General features: G+C 43.3%; 1 long non-coding RNA gene across 1 annotated transcript; it reads right to left on the bottom strand.

Moving 5' to 3' along the window:
* Positions 1-9,575: 9,575 nt before the first annotated feature.
* On the bottom strand, positions 9,576-14,837 carry LOC147205675 (uncharacterized). The gene is made up of 3 exons (XR_015100786.1): positions 14,773-14,837; positions 9,780-9,838; positions 9,576-9,695 (listed from the first exon to the last, which is right to left on the bottom strand). It is a non-coding gene; the product is annotated as an uncharacterized LOC147205675 (long non-coding RNA).
* Positions 14,838-23,016: the final 8,179 nt, after the last annotated feature.

The following is a 23,016-nucleotide window of genomic DNA, read 5'->3' as shown; positions in this document are numbered from 1 at the left end:
TAAAGGTCCGGAGGCCAGATGTGGACTGCCACATCACTTTATGTGCCGCTTCATTTTTAAACATTTTGAGATATTGCAAGAATTTTTATGTCAACAATTCCAATTGTAAAATAAATGTTTTTATATTTGAACAAAATGCTGGCCTCTTATTTAAAAATCTTATGAAAGTTTCTCATTAATTTATTGTGTATATTGTTGGCATTGACACCTCATGAGTCACAGTTTGGTAAAAAGGTTTTAAAAAATCGATATATTTGTCATTCTACACGTGTGGGTGTTATTTCTGCAAATTATTTTCCAGTTAAAGTGCTGAAAATGGTTGCTGTCTTTGAGGATGCAATGTTTATGGTTGAACAAACATGCGATTTGTGGGGTCTCTTGAAAAGTGACTGGAGAAGGTTTTCGGCCCAACACCAGCAGTATATAACATCATGCGATTCTTCATTTATTTCTCTTCAAAGTCATAAACCTTCCGACGGACACCATGACTGCGAGGTGGCCCGCGACAGCAATGCCTTTGACACCTCTGCTGTCATTTATCTTTCACCAGAACAAGGGTCGCGGGGGGTGCCGGAGCCTATCCCAGCCGTCTCTGGGCAGTAGGCTGGGGACACCCTGGATTGGTTGCCAGCCAATTGCAGGGCGCACAGAGATGAACAACCATCCGCGCTCACAGTCACACCTAGGGACAATTTAGAGTGTTTAATAAGCCTGCCATGCATGTTTTTGGAATGTGGGAGGAAACCGGAGTGCCCGGAGAAAACCCACGCAGGCATGAGGAGAACATGCAATTTCCTTTATGTGCCCCTTCATTTTTAAACATTTTGAGATATTGCAAGAATTTTTATGTCAACAATTCCCATTGGAAAATAAATGCTTTTATATTTGAAAAAACTGCTGGCCTCTTATTTAAAAATCTTATTTAAGTTTCTCATTAATTTATTGTGTGTATTGCTGGCATTGACGCCTCATGAGTCACGGTTTGGTGAATAGGTTTTAAGAAATTTATACTATTCGTCATTCTACATGTGTGGGTGTTGTTTGTGCAAATTGTTTCCCCAATCTAAAGTGCTGAAAATGGTTGCTGTCTTTGAGGATGCAATGTTTATGCTTGAACAAACATGCCATTTGTGGGGTCTCTTGAATAGTGACTCTGGAGGAAGTTTTCGGACCAACACCAGCAGTATATAACATCATGCGATTCTTCATTTACTTCTGTTCAAACTCATAAACCTTCCGACGGAAATCATAACTGCACGGTGGCCCACGACTACAATGAGTTTGACACCACTGCTGCCATTAATCTTTGACCAGAATCGGTGTGAAGAGAATGCAACAGGCATCTGCCATCGGCAGATTTTTCGAACACCCTTGTCTGTTTGCCATGTTGACTTTTTCTCGTGAGTGAAGCTGTCACAACTTGCCTCCGTGAAATCAGCCTGTTAAATGTGAACAGAAAAATAAAAGAAATAAATGGAAACAAAGGACATTGTGGCTTTGCAAAAAGGACAAAGCCGTTCGTCTTCTGGTAATTTCCAACACATTGGACGAGATTGCCTGGGGTGCTGCGAGAAAATATTTAAAATGTATTTAAAAATGATTATTATTGTTATTATTATTATTGTTTCATGTTGTAACACTCAAGACCACATTTTCAAGAGCTTGAGTTTGTCCCTGACACCATTTTCAAATGTTTTGGTCTTGTCTTGGTTTCAGACTCTCTGAAATCGGGTTTCTTTCAAGACCCGCATTAATGCCAGACTGGCCACACACCCAACACACTGGAGCGACCCAGTGCTGCATGGTGACTGTGGTGCGCAGAAAAATTCAGTCAACTCATCCGCCCATGCTGGTTTCTCTTGCCGATAGTTCACCGGTATGGCAGCATGCACAGCGCAGTTCTCCTGGGGTGATGGCCTAGACCAACTGGTCCCTGGCTGACTCACTCTGCACATTTGTTGGCATATGGGCAAATACACACCTTGATAAGTTTTCAAGATCAATAGGCACAAACGTCAGCCTGTTTGTGCCTAATAGACAGCTGTAAGTGAAGAATATTGGCCTTGTTGAATTGTTCAAAACGCCACGAGAGGGGACTAACTAAAGCTGTTTCTTCTGTCTCTTTCATCTGGGCGATGCAGAAACAAGGAGGACAAAGCTTCCTCAATAAAGCCATGGCCAGCTGTCGGGCATTGTTCCTCTCAGACCAGCCACTCGCGCATTCCAAAAGTTCAAATTGGCATGGAAAGCCTTGCAGTCTGTTTTACCAGAATATTTTGGCATCTTGACATGCTGTTGGCTACTGTACATCGGGGGGTGCCATCACAATTGCACTCCCACATTGCACTCCGATGAGCAAACCCAGCAACAAATGCCAGTCTAGTGAAACCAGTGTAGCATTGCAGACGTAACCAGGTCAAGTGGCGAGCAAGAAACACACTTCACAAAGATTACTGTCAATCGCAACCATGTCAAGACAACAACAGTGCGAACCAAATGCAGAACTTAGAGTCAGTCTACTCTCCCCTCACTCTGCCCTCGAACGTTCTCACTCCTGCTGCCTTTACGGCCACTCCAGGCAATTGGAAACCACAAAAATTGTGAATTATATCCAAGGGTTGTTTTCAACGGCAATCAATCTTGATCATTTTTATGTCTTTCAATATTTTTATTTCAATATTATTTTCCGATTGGTGATATGTAATCAGACAGCAAAGATAGGGTTGAGTATTTTACAGATAAACAAGGACTTGTGAATTTGCCACTGTAAGCAATTAGAGGGCCATGCAATAGAGTTGAGATTGGAGGCTATTCAAGGGAACACCGGTGACAGAGCGGATGGCCGCGTGGTATAATACAATAGTTGCGCTCAAGATCACACGACAACAGGAATTCTTGCCCTCAGACCAAGATTTTTGGAAGTTGAAACCCAGTCAAGACCAAGAGCCAGACAAGCTAGAACTGTGACAAGACCAAGACTAGACATTGATTTGAAAAAAATATCAAGGTTGAACAGTTAAATAGCATTCTCACTTTAATTTTAATTTAGGCCAGAGTAGTAACTGCTGCAAGGTCCGTATTGTTTTTGTAGAAATTATTCTTCTTCCATCCATCCATCCATTCATCCATCCATCCATTTTCCACCGCTTATCCGGTGTCGGTTCGCGGGGGCAGCAGCTTCAGGAGGGAAGCCCAAACTTCCCTCTCCCCAGCCACTTCTTCTAGCTCTTCCTGGCGGATCCCGAGGCGTTCCCAGGCTAGCTGGGAGACATAATCTCACCCATAATCTCATAAACTCATAATCTCTCCCAGGACACGCTGGAGAGATTATGAGTTTCTGAGTTCCTGGGAAAACTCATTTCGGCCGCTTGTATCCGGGATCTTGTTCTTATTGTTATTCTTATTATTATCAACCGGCACGGTGTTTGACTGGTGAGCATATTCGCCTCAGTGTAGAGGTGCGAGTTTCGATTCCAGGCCCTGGCTTTCCTTTGTGGAGTTTATATGTTCTCTACGTATCTGCGTGGGTTTTCTCCAGGTCCTCCTGTTTCTTGCCACATTCCAAAAACACACACGGTTGCTTAATCAAATACTCTACATTGTCCCTCTGTGTGATTGTGAGTACAAATGGTTGTTTGTCTTTTTGTGTCCTGCTGGCAACCGGTTCAGGGTGTACCCCACCAACTGAACAAAGACAGTGTCAGGTAACCATACCCCTAAAACAAACTTGAAAACACGAGAGACGAGGAGTCAAGCCGAGTTGTCTTTTAATTTGTGCATAAGGAGAGTGAATGAGTGTAATCTATTACAATCTCCGAACAGTTCAGGAAACACTTCACTGGTCTCCCCACTTTTATTGTCCTACGGAGTGTCTGAATACAGAAACTTCTAAAGGGGTGGGGAAATACACAAATGTATTCCTAGATAATTGGAGGAATTATGCTGACGGTTGGTTTGTGATAGCAGCTGTGGATGTGTCATGGGCGCGCCTTCCTGAGGCTGGTATCTTATCTTCAAGGCTGAGAAGAGAAAGAAGCTGGTCTCGTGAGGATGAAATACTACTGGACTTTGATTGCACACCCTGTTCATAAATGAAGTCCTTGCAGGGTCACACTCGTACATGGATGGCCAACCCGGGGCTTGCGAGCCGCATGCGGCTCTTTGGCTGGTTCAGTGCTGCTCCCGGGCTTTCTCATGACAAGCGTCGAAAACGCCTCGCCAGTGGCGCTGCCATTCAAACAACGGCGCTAAATTCACAGAACTAACTATGCCAGCCTATCATCAACCCCGTTACTTGATTGACATACAGGGCAACCAATCAGATGACAACTAAATCACCGCTCAAACAACGGTGCTCAGCGCTAAGCGCTAAGCTAGTCAGTTTTAAAGGTAGGGGTGACCAATACGTCAATCGCGATCGATCAGGAGCCAGCGGACACGGGTCCTAAGTCGAGCGCGAGCGTTGGGAGGAGGAAATGAGGGGATGGGGGGTGTACTTTCTACGTATGAAGTTCCGGCTGTTGCTCATCTCGGTGTATGTGTGTGTGCGTGCGTGCGTGCCTGCTTGTGTGTGTGTGTGTGTGGACGCGAGTGCGGGCGTGCATGTAAATGTGCGTGATGTGGCTCTTTGCAGTAATGCAGTAAAATAAAATGGCTCTTTGTCTCTGCTGACTGGTTGGCCACCCCTGCACGAGTAATTTGATCAAACAACAGTGGTGGGCAATTCCAGTCATGGAGGGCCACTATCCTGCATGTTTTCCATCCCTCCCTTTTACATGGTCCGATAGACCACAGCGTTGTTTTGTCTGGAGAAGTATGGTTTTTCGATATGTCACAAACAAGGTGGGGAAAAGGAAGCACACTATACGCATGTGCATGTTTTGTTTCCGTATTGTTACGATTATCACGTATTGCACGGCCGCAGAAACTACCATGTGAACGCAAAAGGGGGCTGCACTGGGGTGAACACAGTTCTCTTTATGAAGCAGCTTCATATGTGTGAACACTCCACAAAATTTACACCGGTGTAAGATATATCGCAACAAAATACATCGGTGCAGCACTGATGCAAATGTGTGCCGCGTGAACACTTCTTAAGACCACAACCAAGTGAGGCTAAGGGCTTCCTGCTTTTATTCATGCCGTTTACTGAGTCACTCCCCTGAATGCTTACGACGGGTTGGCTTCTTCACCGGGTTGAGACAACTAAATTGGGGAAAAGCGAAAATGCAAAGACAACCCAAAAGAAGCTAATTGCTTGGCTCACTCAAATACGGTCGCGAAATGCGAATGCGAACGGAGCTGCGTAAATTTCAGGAAATAATCTAAAGGTGCACAGAGACATTGTAGAGTCTCAAGTGCGCATGGGGGCTTGAGTCAGAGAAATTAAGAGGAGAATTGACATACTGGAAGAGAGACTGACCACAACGGAAAACAAAGTGAGTTTCACAGAAGACAAGGGAATGCAACAAAAAAGACAGCAAGCTTACCTTGCTGAGAAAGGAAGCTATCGTACCAGCGAAACAAGACGAGTTGCAAAATAGAATATGCAGAAAGAACATCAGACTGTACGGAATTGAACGGAGCTGAAAAGGAAAAGAGATCATATCATTCATGACTGACTTTTTGAATTCGTCTATTGTGTTGCCTGAAGAGTTAGATTAGATATTTGGATTGAAAGCGCTCACAGAGCTTTGGCAAGAAAGGCAAAGTCAACCGTGCCACTGATGAATAATATATTTATATATTTTTTTTATTTTAGTGTCAAACATGTGTTTCAGCAGACATTTAAGCATCAGAATGTGGAGTTTCAAGGGAAGAAAGTTGTGGAGCTACGAACTTGTGATACCTATGAGCGAAACACGAGTAACATGCCGCTGCTCACCTCTTGACTGGTCCTCGTAAGAGGGAGCACATAACTCCGACTCTGGCATCCCTTCACTGGCTCCCCATACATTTTAGAGTTATTTTCAAGATCCTATTATTTGTTTTCAAATCTCTAAATAATCTCGCGCCACCTTACCTCTCTGAGCTCATCCGCCCCTACGCACCTGCCCGGCGCCTCAGGTCTGCGGACCAGACATTATTAGAGGTATCAAGAACTAAACTGAGGCTCAGAGGGGATCGAACCTTTTCTGTTGCTGGTCCCTCTCTCTAGAATGACCTCCCACTGAACATTCGGCAAGCCTCCTCGCTGCCCATCTTCAAAACCCTCCTCAAAACTCACTTGTATTCTTTGGTATTCGACTCAGCATGACTTAGATTTGTTCTTGGTTTTACTGTTTGGTGCTTTCTACCGTCTTTATTACCGATTTGTTTTACAGATTATTGTATATGTTAAATTGCTCCATATACAGCACTTTGTATGCAGCGATGGCTGTTCGAAAGTGCTCTATAAATACAGTTGACTTGACTTGACTTGATATAATAACAGAGATTGACCCAGACAATTTTATATCCACTGCAACGTCAGCAAGGATTTCGAACCCCACTCCCATCGATGCATTTGACCACTCTACATTCTCTGCCAAACAAGATGGATGAACTTCTTCTTATCAAAAGGACCAACAAAACCTGTGCACGGTTTGCCGTGCTCTGCTTCTGGGAAACTTGCCTCAGGGACCGCCACCCCTGTTTTCCTATTGGAAGGCGAGGCGCAATGTGGCTGCATCTGACTCACAAGGCCATGAATTTAACAAAGAAAAAAAGTCACTTCAATCTTTATATTTCTTCCTCATCATTGTTCTCTTCTCCAACCTGTGTTCCTAAAGGAACAATTAAGGAACTCAGTCAACTTTGCGGATCCTGTCCTCATCGAGAATTTTTTTTGTGTCCACATGAGCTCATCTTTTATTAGACACAGAAATATATATGTACAGGCTTTGCACACTGTAACCGTTTACGTCAGTGTCCTCACCCGTGAATCACAATCGTAACGCACCTCTCAGTCCAGTGACATCAACCAGAGTGGTGAGACACAGACGAATTAAAGGGATGTCTTTCCTTATTTAACTGGGGCTTCATTCCATCTCATTTTAGCAACAAACACTTCTCAATGGCACTAACGCTTACAACAGAGTGCACCTGCTCCACACACACTTTTCCCCAAGTACCGCTGCTTTCTCTTCCGGGTCTTCCCACGGCAGTCTCGACGTCCCACGTGCCGCTCACGGTGCAGTGTACCACTCATATTTATTATTTTTACAGCACTGCGCCTCTTGTTTGTCACAAAGAATCAGTCTCATAAAACATGCTCTTTGGTCCCATGTAAAACAATGAAAGCCAGACATTTTTAAGAATTAATAAAACTCATCCGGATGCCTGGACAGTATATAAACAAGTGGAAGAGCTTTTGGTGGTGGCGGTGTTACAGTGCAGGTGTGTCCAGTCGATACAGAACTGCCTTCCATTTTGTAAATGGTACAGTCATCATCCCACACTACATGACTAAAATTATTCATCCCGTGGTTGTGCCCCGACATAAACGAGACGCTAATTTAATCCTCATGGACGACAGTGCTCCAGCTCATCGAGGTCACATCATGAGGGAACGGCTGTTGCAGACTGGTGGACCTCAAATGAAATGTCCTGCACGATCTCCAGACTTGAATCGTATTGAAAACCACCGGGATCAGCTGAGTCACCGTGCAGAGGCTCGAAACTCTGCACCCCAGGATCTCAATGACCCTTCAAGAAGAGTGGTATGACAAGCCTCACCAGACAATAAGTTGTCTTGTGAACAGCACAACACGTCATCGTCAAGCTGTAATTGATTCTCAAGGGCACATGACAAATTATTGAGACATTGAGATTTTTTGTTGTGGTGTCCACACCATTGTTGTTAACTTTTGATTGAGTGAAGTGTTTAAGATGAGAAAATCACCAGTGCATTCTTCTATTTAAATGTCCTACTTTCATAATATGAGACCACTGTACCAGGAACTTTTTATGTTTTCCAGAAATTTCACCTGAAAGTGAAATATTCCCAAATTTTTGAGTGAGTGTGTGTGTGTGTGTGTGTGTGTCTGTGTGTGTGTGTGTGTGTGTGTGTCCACAGTGATATTTCGCTTTCCGGTGAAATTTATGCACACACACTCACACATGCACACACATATACACACACACACACACACACACACACCCCAGAGGTACCGAGGAGCTCAGAAGGGATCGCCAGTTCCACATGTCTGAAAACACAATTTTATTGCCTGGCTTTCAACTGAGCATGAGACTCGACATTGTCTTTGCGTTTTATGCTGTGTGCTGTATTCGTATTATTTGTTTTCACTGCCTTTGGTCTTGTATGACTAATTTTGCATGTCGAGCACTTTGTATGCAACAATGGCTGTTTTAAAGTCCTCTCTAAATAAAGTTGAGTTGAGTTTGGTAAGTGGAAGCTGTACGTTTGGCTGATGAATGTTGATAAAGCAGCAGGCGGTTCCTGTTTGAAGCCAAACCCAGCAAGCATGATCGCGCCTATGAACACAAAGGGCCGAATGTCTGAATTGAGGTCACATTCAAGCAACTAAATTGTGCAGAGGAAAAAATATCTTTATTATTTAAATTGAATGCAGGTGGCAAGGGTTGGAATCTTGCAATTACTCATCAACGGCCACACAATGATTTTTACCATGAGGACTGAATGCTTTTCTTTTCTTTCAGAATAAAAACTACTCTCTTTGGTCTGGGGTGACATGTCCAGCGAGCCCAGGGTGTGGATCAGATGTCGGTCCCACTGCTGGTCCAGGTGGGTGTGTTTCTGACCAGTAACAGGTTGTCTGGGTGAGCAAGGTGTTGGTCCAGGTGGGTCATGATCATCCGGAGTAACTGCGGTTGGCGAGGCATGTCTTGGTGGAGACCGAGACGGTGGTTCAGTTTTGAAAAGGTCATTTTCCAGATTGATTTATTTTCATCCGGAGTAAAAGATGGTCCAGGTTGGTAGTGTGCTTTTCCAGGTGGGTTGCTTTTATCTGGAGTATTTGGTGATGGCAAGGGTTGTTCTGCTGGTGGTGCAGTGGGGACAAGTCATCTACCCCATTGAGAATTTGGTGTCCAGGTGGGTGTTTTTTATCAAGGAAAAAAGGTGGCTGCACTGGTGGCTGATATTTGTGAATTATGATATGAAAGAAAAGTTTGATCATGTCGTGGTGGCAGTGGCCCATGTGGCTAATATGGTGGTGGACAAGGTTGCCAATATGGATATGGACCAGGTGGACAAGGTCGTGGTAGCCGAGGTTGCCCATGGTTAAAGGGAGGCCAATATGGATAACTTATTGGTGGCCCAGGAGGACCTGGTGGTCCAGGTGGTCCTGGTGCACTAGGTGGTCCTGGTGGTCCAGGTGGTCCAGATGGTCCTGGTGGTCCATGAGGTCCTGGTGGCCCATCTGGTCCAGGTGGTCCTGGTGGCCCATCGGGTCCAGGTGGTCCTGGGGGCCCATCTAGTCCAGGTGGTCCGGGTGGCCCATTTGGCCCTGGTGGACCATCTGGTCCAGGTGGTCCTGGGTGGCCATCTAGCCCTGGTGGACCACCTGGTCCATGTGGTCCTGGTGGACCATCTGGCCCTGGTGGGCCATGTGGTCCGGTTGGTCCTGGTGGACCAGGTGGCCCTGGTGGCCCAGGTGGTCCTCTTGTAAATGGCCTAAAACCTGCATTTGATGGCAGTTGTCTCTTGATTTTCGCAGAAAGACTGCTGGTTCCTGTGAAAAAAGAGTTGACATCTTTGTTCCATGGTGACTTTTCACTTACTCTGTTACTTTTTAGTTGAGAGTTTGATGACTTACCAAACAGCACAAGGGCAACAGTGAGCACCTTAAGAATGCTCATTGTGGCTGATGATGTCCTAAGAAGACAGTGAAAAGGGATGTTAAATATACATCGAGAGAAGGTCCATCGGGTGAACATGAAAGGAGAATTGGCTGCTTGGACACTGTCAGTTTGGTGTGGCCCAGGTTCCATGCCATGCCACGAGAAACCTGGACTGCGACTGGGAAGAAGAGTCATAATTCCCTGCTTATCTTAATGTCTCCATTGGACGGACGGTTTCACGTTTCCTCACTTATTTGGAGATCATTTGTTTCAAATTTCAAGTCATTTTTTTGTGGGAGCATCCCCCCTTTGAAGTGGAAAATACAGATTGGCAGTACATCACCAATTTTTCAAGAATGTTTTGCGTTAACCAGTGGACAATAAAAGGTTGATTCTACCTTTCTCGCGGTTTTTGTTCTTTCGTAATCAGCAGGAGAACCCAGCAAAATTTTACAAATTTCATCCACTTTTCACAAACTTTGGAGAAAAATAGCTTTTTATGAAATAAACATGTCAAAAAGAACAGACCTCAGTGCTAATATTTTTGTTTCACAGACACGAAATCTGAACAGTGCCTCCATTCGAAAAAAACTTTTCTTAACTTAGAAACAGTGACCAAACTCCTCAAGAAAGTGTGTGTGTGTGTGTGTGTGTGTGTGAGACACCAAGCAATTGTCACAGAACAATGTTTCTCGTAATATTGCTTGTAACATTCCTTTGATATGTGACTTTTTAAATTCAACGGGAATGTAAGTTTTGTTTTTTGTTTGGTTATGAACCACCATCCATCGTCTCAACAGGGTGAGAACTTTGGCCGACTCTTGTGCATGTTATGCATCCGCAAGTACGGACAGACTAAGTTTTTTCCCCCCAAGGTCTGAACTCTAATCGAATCTTGCACCTCTGCACTGCTGAGGGGCCGATGCGCAAACCAGTTGATCATTGGGCCGCCCTGATTAATTTAAATAAATAAATAAACGCCAATCATATTTTGCGATATTTGTGAAAAAATGCATGACATGGATTCTTACACTGAATACTGGTTTGCTTTTCACCTGTTTCGTGCCATCCTTGAATGGTAATTTTTATACATGTTTATTTTATATATCCCTTTGTGCTGGAATATAAAAAATATATAAATTCAAAAAAATAATATTACATGGTTAGTTTTTGATTGTTCAAACGTTCTTGAAGGATGGATATTTTACCACTTCACTGAGAAATGTATTCTGAAATATGTTGAGAGAACATATTTTGCAGGTATGCACCTTTTGTCCAAAATTTTAAAAATCGTTGTCATATGTTTGGTTTGGAAGTGTGCGATACAATGTAACCTGAGTCAAAATGAATATTTTTCCCTTGAGTGTACAAAGCGCAACACCAAGCATGTCCAACATGAATGTGTGTTCCCTGAAAACACTTCAGGATGGCGATAGTACTCACCACACACACTCAAGTTTACTCTTGGAAACCCTCTCAGGCCTTGTGTGGTTGACAGTCCTGGTTCCGTCTCTCCTCTGTCGCCTCACAGTCGTTGCTAGAGAGCTTAAATCACTTGTTCGGCCACCATTAAGGTGGTGCCTTTGTTTAGGTGAATTATTTATGATTTATTCTCTTTTGTTTTCACACAATTACAGGAAGTGGTTTCTATTCAGTGGGTATTGCCAAGCGGTATTTCTTTGACATGATGCCAAGCTGTAAGGCATCAGTTAATTGAATCATTTTCAAATGAGTAGAGCACACAAAAGGTCACCACCGCTGCAATCTTATGCGCAGGTACGTGGAGTCATAACATGTCTTCAAACAGCTGGAAACATGTTAATTTTATTTGTTTTAAATCAGCCAAGCAACAAGGAGCTGTGTGGTGTCATTGATGAAAGGTTTGCAAAGAGAACAAACCAGTTTGTCTCCTCTGAATCAGTCAGTTGCCTATGTTGCATTGCAGCTGCAAATGAAAGAGATAACTTGCGCTGTACGCCCATCGGAAAGGTCACACCGTCACTAGGTGAGGCTTGAATAGATATTTCTTTTTGTTCTTACGCAGGTTCAAATGCTGGTTTCTTTTAGGCTGGTCTTGCCGTGAGACATTTGTTTTTCATACATGCATGGTTTAATTAATCAGTTAGCAGAGTTGACATTTGTCCCTCACACTGACAGAATTAATGGTGTCAAACTAAAGGTCCATGGGCCAGATGTAGACTGCAACATCACTTTATGTGCCGCTTCATTTTTTAAACATTTTGAGATATTTCAAAAAATTTTACGTCACCAATTCCAATTGTAAAATCAATGTTTTTATATTTGAACAAACTGCTGGCCTCTTATTTAAAAAATCTTGTTCAAGTTTCTCATTAATTTATTGTGTATATTGTTGGCATTGACACCTCATGAGTCACAGTTTGGTAAAAAGGTTTTAAAAAATCTATATATCTGTCATTCTACATGTGTGGGTGTTATTTCTGCAAATGTATTTCCAGTTAAAGTGCTGAAAATTGTTGCTGTCTTTGAGGATGCAATGTTTATGCTTGAACAAACATGCCATTTGTGGGGTCTCTTGAAAAGTGACTGGAGAAAGTTTTCGGCCCAACACCAGCAGTATATAACATCATGTGATTCTTCATTTACTTCTCTTCAAAGTCATAAACCTTCCGACCGACACCATGACTGCAAGGTGGCCCGCGACAGCAATGTGTTTGACACCTCTGCTGTCATTTATCTTTCACCAGAATCGGTGAGAAGAGAATGCAACAGGCGTCTGCCATCAGCAGATTTTTCGAACACCCCTGTCTGTTTGCCACGTTGACTTTTTCTCGTGAGCAAGGCCGGCTGATTTCACTGAAACTGGCCTCAGTGAAATCAGCCTGGGAAATGTCCATCTATCCATCTTCTGTTCTGCTTTATCCTCACAAGGGTCGCGGGGGGTGCCGGAGCCTATCCCAGCCGTCTCTGGGCAGTAGGCTGGGGACCAGTTTGATTGGTTGCCAAATTGTTAAAAAGAACAGACTTCGATGCTAATATTTTTGCGTCACTGACTCGAACATCTGAACAGTGTCTCCATTCTAAAACAACTTTTCTAAACTTAGAAACAGTGACCAAACTCATCAAGAAAGTGTGTATGTGTGCGTGTGTGTGTGTGTGACACGAAGCAATTGTCACAAAACAATGTTTCTCGTAATATCGCTTGGAACATTCCTTTGATATGTGACTTTTTAAATTCTATTTTTGCTGTAAAAAAGTCAAGTGGAATCTAAGTTTTGTTTTTGATTTGTTGATGAACCACTATCCATAGTCTCAACAGCGTGAGAACTTTGGCCTACTCTTGTGTGTTTCATGTATCCCCAAATCTGGGGAGAGTTTAATTTTTTCCCCACCCTGAGGTCTTAACTCTGCAGTGCTTACCTCCGGCTTGCCAAAGATGAATTATAACGTTGCTTTTTTGTGCAATTGCCAGGATAATTTGGCTGACAACGTGGAGCATACCACCACAGCAAGCTTTGTCAGGAGGAGAGATGATTTTGTTTTTACTTGCACCGACTCAAAGACATTAAGAATGTCATTGATAGATCACTTGGGTCCAAAACATGTTTCAATGTTAGCCATATAAACCGGAAACATTAAATTCATTTAACACCAAAAGACTCAGTTATTTGTTGGGAAGATGGAGTCAGCCCCAAGTGTGACTGCTTTCAAGTTCAAGTTAAAAACTATGCTCTGATAAAGGGGTCTTATAAAGTATTCTTTTTACTGAAATACAGCTGTAAAAATATGTTTCTTCCACTGTCTAAGTAATTTTAGTACTCTCTCTTTTGTCTCTGAACTTTGTTTTAAGTGTCTTCAGTTCTTTTATTTTTAAATTATTTTAAATGTTGAAATTCTGCGTTGTATCAATCAAGCTGCATTGCCCATCATTCCAAAAGTAATGAAAGCATTTTTCTTCATGCAGCGTTACGGAAATGTTCCATCTTTGATACAAATGAAAAAATAGGCATTGTTCCAATGTACAAATATGGTTTGCATGAAGGAAACATGAAATAATGTCTCACGTATTAATTAAAAATATTAGACGAGGGATGGGCAACTGGTGGCCCAGGGGCACACGCAGCACACTCTTTAAGGGGCCTCTTGATTAACTTTCATCCATCCATTTTCTAATCCGCTTTATCCTCACAGGGGTCTCGGGGCGTGCTGGAACCTTTCCCAGCTGTCTTTGGTCAGCCAGCAGGGTACACCCTGAACTGGTCGCCAGCAAATCGCAGGGCACACAGAGACAATACCCGCGCCCTCACTAACACCTATGGACAATTTGGAGTGTTCCATTAACCTGCCACGAATGTCTTTGCAATGCGAGAGGAAATCGGAGTACCCGGAGAACCCCACGCAGGCATGGGGAGAACACGCAATCTCCACACAAGAAGGCTGCAGCCAGAATCGAACCTTGCACCTCTGCACTGCTGGGAGGCTGACACCCGAACCAGTTGACCATTGGGATGCCCTGATTAATTTAAATCAATAAATAAATTATCAGAATATTTGTGATATTTTGAAAAAAAGCACGACATGGATTCTTACACCGTACACTGGTTTGCTCTCATCCATTTTGTGCCATCCTTGAATGGTAATTTTTATACATGAGAGCCCTTTGTGCTGGAATAATAAAAAAAATAATCCAATAAAATCACATTAGATGGTTAATTTTTGATTGTTCAAACATTCTTGAAGGCTGGATATTTTACGACTTCACTGAGAAATGTGTTATGAAATATGTTGAGAGCACATATTTTGCAGGTATGCATCTTTTGCCCGTAATTAAAACATTTCTTTCATATGTTCTGGTTGGAAGTGTGTGATCCAATGTTACCTGAGTGAAAATGAATATTTATCCCTTGAGTATACAAAGTGCAACACCAAAGATGTCCAACATTAATGTTGTGTTTCCTGAAAACACTTCAGGATGGCGATAGTACTCACCACACACACTCAAGTTTGCTCTTGGAAACCCTCTCAGGCCTTGTGTGGTTGACAGTCCTGGTTCCGTCTCTCTTCTGTCGCTCACAGTTGTTGCAAGAGAGCTTAAATCACTTGTTCGGCCACCATTAAGGTGGGGTCCTTGTTAAGGTGAATTATTTCATTTATTCTCTTTTGTTTTCACACAATTACAGTCACTGGTTTCTATTCAGTGGGTATTGCCAAGCGGTATTTCTTTGATATGATGCCAAGCTGTAAGGCATCAGTTAATTGAATCATTTTCAAATGAGTAGAGCACACAAAAGGTCACCACCACTGGAATCTTATGCGCAGGTACGTGGACTCGTTAACATGTCTTCAAACAGCTGGAAACATGTTTATTTTTTTTTCAATAAGTCAAGCAACAAGGAGCTGTGTGGTGTCATTGATGAAGGGTATTGTGGCTTTGCAAAGAGAACAAACCAGTTTGTCTCCTCTGAATCAGTCAGTTGCCTATGTTGCCTTGCAGCTGCAAATGAAAGAGGCAACTTGTTCTGTACGCCCATCAGAAAGGTCACACCGTCACTTGATGAGGCTTGAATAGATATTTCCTTTTGTTCTTACGCAGGTTCAAATGCTGGTTTCTTTTAGGCTGGTCTTGCCGTGAGACATTTGTTCTTCATACTTGCATGGTTTAATTAATCAATTAGCAGAGTTGACATTTGTCCCTCATACTGACAGAATGTAATTGACCGGTGTCAAACTAAAGGTCAGTGGGCCAGATGTGGACTGCCACATCACTTTATGTGCCGCTTCAGTTTAAACCAGGGGTGTCCAAACTTTTTGCCAAGGGGGCCAGATTTTATGTGGTAAAATGTCGGGGGCCGACCTTGGCTGACATTCTTTACATTGAACAACAATATTGGTAAACAAATTTTAGTAAGCCAGTCTGTATTTCACATTTCCATTTTTATTTTAATTTCAACAATCTTAAGAATTTCTTTTGGTTCATTTGAAACAGGTATATCACATGCAACTGAATATTCACTTGACTTTTTCTTAAACAGAAGTGTCCTGAGTGCAAATTGCAACATTTGAAACATAAAATGTATCACTATGACTTTTCAATACTCACAAAACCTTTGACTCGAACAACAGGGAAATGAACAACCAATACACATATTCACAACTGCAGGGATCATTTGAAATATGACATATCAGTCAGTATAAATGTTGATTGAACTTTTAAAATTTTACTCTGGAATGAAATTTAGGACTGATGTAGATCTTAACAAACATTTATTCAGACTTATTGCCAGCTGACAAATGACTTGTTTGTCTTCATGTGACGGGTGATATTGAGATCTGGATTGAAGCACAAAGGGCAGGTCTGGCTCAAAAGCAGTGGTATTGATGCGCAAAATGTCTCGCAGGTGATCGTCCGTTAGCCGTGTCCTCACACAGCTTTTATTTATGTTCATAACCGAGAATGTCCTCTCACACAAGTACGTTGACCCAAACAAGTGCAACTGCAACTCAATAAGCTCCCGCTGCAAGTGGAACTCCAGCGAAAAAAAGTCAAACTCTTTTCCTCGGTCTCCCAATTGTCGTTTGATGTCCGCTAAGAGTTCTTCAATCCTGCGTGCCACAGTGTTATGTGCCAGGCAGACTTTGGCAAACTCTTGCTGTTTCTCAGGGCATATTTTCTTCACCATCGTCATCATGCAGTCTTTGATAAATTCACCTTTGTTGAAAGGTTTGGAACGTTTTGCGATCAGCGTTACTACCGCGTAACTCGCCGCTGTTATCATTTGACTCGCCGCTGTGGCGTTCTCGTTTGACTCTCGAGCTCTTGCAAAATCTGCTGTGAGATTAAACGAGCTTCAAACTGCTTCAATTTCTCTGTGCGTTCCTTGCCTGTAATCATGTCGTACAAGTCAGCGTGTCTTGTTTGGTAATGTCGCTTGACATTATAATCTTTAAAAACAGCCCCTGTCTCTTGGCAAATGAGGCAGACACAGTTGTTGCGTATTTCAGTGAAGAAATAGTCTAATTTCCATCCATCCTTGAATCGTCGTCCTTCGCAGTCAACTTTCCTTTTTCTGTTGATTGTCGCCATTTTAGTAAACTGGGAGGTTAATATGTGCACGGAGTGATGTCTCGTAGACTCGTGAGTGATGTCTCGTAGAGTGCTACTGCTCTCTAGTGTCTAAATGCTATTACTCATTTAATGAATGCTATTACTCATTTAGCCACTAGAGGGAAGCAACACTCTATGAAACATCACTCACCAGTCTACGAGACCTCACTCCGTGCAACACGTGTCCCATTACGCCCAACCTGCGGGCCAGACGGCACTGATTTTATGACAGAGGCCGAGGGCCGGATGAAATTCGACCGCGGGCCGGATTTGGCCCACGGGCCGGACTTTGGACATGCCAGGTTTAAACATTTTGAGATATTGCAAGAATTTTTATGTCACCAATTCCAATTGTAAAATAAATATTTTTATATGTGAACAAACTGCTGGCCTCTTATTTAAAAATCTTATGTTTTCTCATTAATTTATTGTGTATATTGTTGGCATTGACACCTCATGAGTTACAGTTTGGTAAATAGGTTTTAAAAAATCTATACTATTCATCATTCTTCACATGTGGGTGTTATTTGTGCAAATTCTTCACCAATCTCAAGTGCTGAAAATGGTTGCTGTCTTTGAGGATGCAATGTTGATGGTTGAACAAACATTTGTGGGGTCTCTTGAATAGTGACTCTGGAGGAAGTTTTCGGTCCAACAACAGCAGGAAATAACATCATGCGATTCTTCATTTACTTCTGTTCAAAGTCATAAACCTTCTGACGGAAACCATGACTGCGAGCTGGCCCACGACAACAAGGAGTTTGAGATATCTGTTGTCATTTATCTTTTACCAGACTCAGTGAGAAGAGAAAGCAACAGGCATCTGCCATCAGCAGATTTTTGAACACCCTTGTCTGTTTGCCACGTTGACATTTTCTCGTGAGCAAGGCCGGCGTAACTGGCCTGAGTGAAATCAGCCTGGGAAATGTCCATCCATCCATTTTCTGTTCTGCTTTATCCTCACAAGGGTCGCGGGGGGTGCCGGAGCCTATCCCAGCAGTCTCTGGGCAGTAGGCTGGGGACACCCTGGATTGGTTGCCAGCCAATTGCAGGGCACACAGAGACGAACAACCATCCGCGCTCACAGTCACACCTAGGGACAATTTACAGTGTTTAATAAGCCTGCCATGCATGTTTTTGGAATGTGGGAGGAAACCGGAGTGCCTGGAGAAAACCCACGCAGGCATGAGCAGAACATGCAAACTCCACACATTGAGGCCGGAGCTGGAATTGAAACTGGTACCGCTGCACTGTGAGGTCGATGTGTTAACGACCGAACTACTGGGCAGCCTGGTAAATGTGATCAGAAAAATAAAAGAAATACATTTTGATGAAGGACAGTGTGGCTTTGCAAAAAGGTCAAAGCCGTTTCTCTTCCGAGGATTTCCAACTCATGGGATGAGCTTATCAGGGGTGCTGCCAGAAAATATTGAACATGTATTTCAAAATGATTATTATTGTTGTTATTATTATTGTATCATGTTGTAACATTCAAGACCACATTTTGAAGATCTTGAGTTTTTCCGAGACACTATTTCCAAATGTCTTGGTCTTGTCTTGGTTTCAGACTCTCTGGAATCAGGTTTCCTTCAAGATCGGTTAAGACACGCAGTGATGCTGATGTGGCCAGACTGGCCGTACACTCAAAACACTGGAGGGCCCCAGCGAGAAACGGCACTGCTGCATGGTGACTGTGGGGCGCGAGCGCGGATAAGCTCAGGACTCTCATCCGCCCATGCTGAATTTTCTTGGCTTGAGTTCACCGGTGTTGCAGAATGCACAGCACAGTTCTCCTGGGGTGATGGCCCGCATCAACTGGTCCTTGGCCGACACACTGCACACGAGTTGGCAAATGGGCAAATACACACCTTGATAAGTTTTCAATATCATGAGCCACGGATTGGCTCATCAGCCTGTTTGCGCCTATTAGACAGCTCTAAGTGAAGAATATTGGCCTCGTTGAATTGTCCAAAACGCGGCAACAGAGGACTAGTGGACGAACTAAAGCTGTTTCTCCTGTCTCTTTCATCTGGGCTATGCAGTAACAAGGAGGACAAGGCTTCCTCCACAAGGCACATGGCCAGCTGTCAGGCCTTATTCCTCTCAGACCAGCCACTCGCGCATACCAACAGTTCAAATTGGCATTGAAAGCCTCGCAGTCTGTTTCACCAGAATATTTTGGCATCTTGATATGCTGTTGGCTACATCAGGGGGTGCCATCACAATTGCACTCACCACATTGCACTCCAATGAGCAAACCCAGAACAAATGCCAGTCTGTTGAAACCAGTGGAGCATTGCAGAGTAATCAGGTCAAATGGCGAGCAAGAAACACATTTAACAAAGATTCCTGTCAATCGCAACCATGTCAAGACAACAACAGTGCGAAACAAATGCATAGCTTAGAGTCAGTCTATTCACCCCTCACTCTGCCCTCAAATGTTCTCACTCCTGCTGCCTTTACGGCCTCTCCAGACGATCGGAAACCACAAAAATTGTGAATTATATCCAAGGGTTGCTTTCAACACCAATCAATCTTTATAATTTTTATGTCTTTCAATATTCTTTTATTTTCAATAATTTTACATTTATCAAAGTGTAAGTGCCCTAAGAAAACCTCTGTTGTCAGTTGGAATGAATGAAAAGAGAGAGGGCCAAGGGTGTTGAACAAGGAGCCTGGATTGAGAAGTAATGATGCAGGTGTGAGTGGTGAGGATGGAGAAGCAAGGAGCTGAGGCAACAAGTGAAAAGCAAGGGGTGACGAATAAGTTTACCTAACTGAAACTGTTCGTACGAATGGTGGTATGCAAAGTCATCAGACAGCAAAGATTGGGTTGAGTATTTTACAGATAAACAAGGACCAGTGAATTTGCCACTATAAGCTATGAGAGGGCCATGCAATGGAGTTGAGAGTGGAGGCTGTTCAAGGGAACACCGGTGACTGAGCGGATGGCGGCATGTAATAATACAATAGTTGCGCTCAAGATCACACTACAACAGGAATTTTTGACCCCAGACCAAGACTTTTGGATGTTGAAACCCAGTCAAGACCAAGAGCCAGACAAGACAGCACTGTGACAAGACCAAGATGCGACATTGATTTGAAAAAAATATCAAGGTTGAACAGTTAAAGAGCATTCTCACTTTAATTTTAATTTAGGCCTGAGTAGTAACTGCTGTAAGGTCCGTATTGTTTTTGTCGAAATTATTCTTCTTTTTTTTCTTCTTCTTCTTATTATTATTATTATTATCAACCAGTGCGGTGTTTGACTGTTGAGCATGTTCGCTTCAGTGGAGAGTTGTGAGTTTCGATTCCAGGCCCTGGCCTTCCTTTGTGGAGTTTACATGTTCTCCGCATGCCTGTATGGGTTTTCTCCAGGTCCTCTTGTTTCCTCCCACATTCCAAAAACACACACGGTAGGTTAATCAAACACTCTAAATTGTTCCTCGTGTGATTGTGAGTGCAAATGGTTTGTCTTGATGTGTCCTGCTGGTTCAGGGTGTACCCCACTAACTGGCCAAAGACAGTGTCAGGTCTGGCAGGCAACCAGACCCCGAAGACAAACATGAAAACACAAGAGAGACGAGGAGTAAAGCAGAGTTGTCTTTTAACTTGTGCACAAGGAGAGTTAATGAGTGGAATCCCTTACAATCTCCGAACAGTTCTGAAAACACTTCACTGGTCTCCCCACGTTTATTGGCCGAGGGAGTGTCTGAATACAGAAACTTCTCAAGGGGTGGGGAAACACACAATGTACTCCTAGATAATTGGAGGAATCATGTTGAGGGTTGGTTTGTGATAGCAGCTGTGCATGTGTCATGGGCGCGCCGTCCTGAGGCTGGTATCTTATCTTCAAGGCTGAGAAGAGAAAGAAGCTGGTCTCGTCAGGATGACATACTACTTTGATTGCACACCCTGTCCGTGAATGAAGTCCTTGCAGGGTCAAACTAGTAATTTGATTATACATCAGTGGTGGGAAATTCCAGTCATGGAGGGCCACTATCTTTTTTACATTGTCTGATAGACCACAGCGTTGATTTGTCTGGAGAAGTATAAACTATGGTTTTTCGATATGTCACAAACAAGGCGGGGAAAAGGAAGTACACTATACGCATGCGCATGTTTTATTTCTGTATTGCACGGCCGCAGAAACTACCATGTGAATGCAAAAGGGAGTTGCACTGGGGTGAACACGCTTCTCTTTATGAAGCAGCTTCATATGTGTGAACACTCCACAAAATTTACACCGGTGTAAGATATATCGCAACAAAATACATCGGTGCAGCACTGATGCAAATGTGTGTCGCGTGAACAGCTCTTAAGACCACAGCCAAGTGAGGTTCAGGGCTTCCTCCTTTTATTCATGCCGTTTACTGAGTCACTGCCCTGAATGCTTCCGACAGGTTGGTTTCTTCACCAGGTTGAGACAACTAAATTGGGGAAAAGTGATAATGCAAAAGACAACCCAAAATAAGCTAATGCTGGATGCTTGCTTGGCTCACTCAAATTCGGTAACGAAATGCAAATGCGAACGGAGCTGCGTAAGTTTCAAGAAAAATCTAGAAGTGCACAAAGAGACATTCTCGTCTCAAGTGCGCATGGGGGCTTGAGTCAGAGAAATTAAGAGGAGAATTGACATACTGGAAGAGAGACTGACCACAACGGAAAACAGAGTGAGTTTCACAGAAGACAAGGGAATGCAACATAAAAGACGGCGAGCTTACCTTGCTGAGAAAGGAAGCTATTGTACCAGCGAAACAAGACGAGTTGGAAAATAGAATCCGCAAAAAGATCATCAGACTGTCCAGAATTGAACAGAGCTGAAAAGGAAAAGAGATCATATCGTTCATGACTGACTTTTTCAATTCGTCTCTGGCAGGGGTGTCAAACATTGTTGTTGCTGTTGTTGTTGTTGCATGTCAAACAGCAAGGAGGTTTGATTAGGCCCGCAGGATAATTTAAAAATGAAAAAATGCATAAAAGACACGGAATGATTTTATTTTTAATAGGGTGCAATTCATGGAGTATCCGCTAGGGGGACACATTGTTGTGATCAGAGTAAAAGACAACATTGTTTTGATCAGAGAAGAAGACAACCGCAGCCTCAGTTTGTCCCTGAGACAGACCCAACACAGCAAACGCGATCAAGGACGTGAATACTTTATTCTTAACAACATTTAATAGCACTCTTCTTAGTTTGAAAGGTGTAGGCAGAGTTACATTTCGATTTTATATGCACGTGTAAATGGTTTCAAAATTGCTTTCTTATGAATCTCGTTTAATCTTAAAGTGCATTACTATATTTTTCAATACCAATTACTTGTTAAAGTTTTGTGCCTTTGTACAATCGGTGGGATCCGTTGCAATGCATATATGTGAATGATAAAAGTAAATTGCACATTTGTCGAAGGAAATATAAAGAGCTTCATGAAATGTTTTGTAAAAGATCTGTTTATTCAATTTCAAAATATTCCTAATGTTCTTGTGCTTCTTTAGACCAAAAGACTTATTTCCTTTGTTGTGGAGCTACAAACATGTGACACCAATGAGCAAAACACAAGTGACCTTGTGAAAAAAAGCCCAAGATGGCCGCTTGTGCGCCAGTGTGTTCGGCGACGCTCCTGCCATTTCGGGTTTTTTTACTTTTCGCAATGCTTGTTACCTCCCTAACAGCGTCTCGGTTGGTTTATGATCGCCGATCGTTGTTATTGATTCAACAACACGTCGGAGATTCGGCCGCGTTTTGGCAAGACGGTGGTGAAAAGACGCTACCTCCGTTCTTGGCTAACCTGCCGGCTAATCTCTTCCGCGTTCGCTCGCCCCCTTCACAGAAGCGCCGCCGCCGCCGTCGCCGCCGCCGCGGCAAACGTAGCGGTCAGCTCATGAAGCTAAAACGGGATCTGAGACACACTTCGATCGCTCCGGCGTGGTGTGCCCTCAACCCCGTCGCCTCGTGCTTGCTAACAGTCGTTGGCTCTCCCATCGCGCCACGGCGTTTCTACCCTCCACGCCTTTCTCGGGGAGGAATCCAGCGAAAGCTTTTGAGGGAATTCCCCCGGGCTCGGCGATCGGAAGAGGCAATCCCTCCCGTTGCTACTCCCACAAGGATCGCGTTGTTAAACGCCCAG

Source organism: Hippocampus guttulatus, chromosome 4 (assembly GCF_054856545.1).
Source record: "Hippocampus guttulatus isolate MCC_2025c chromosome 4, RoL_Hgut_1.0, whole genome shotgun sequence".
NCBI classification, from domain to species: domain Eukaryota; kingdom Metazoa; phylum Chordata; class Actinopteri; order Syngnathiformes; family Syngnathidae; genus Hippocampus; species Hippocampus guttulatus.
Note: the sequence above shows the minus strand (reverse complement) of the source record. Positions and strands in the feature narration are given on the sequence as shown.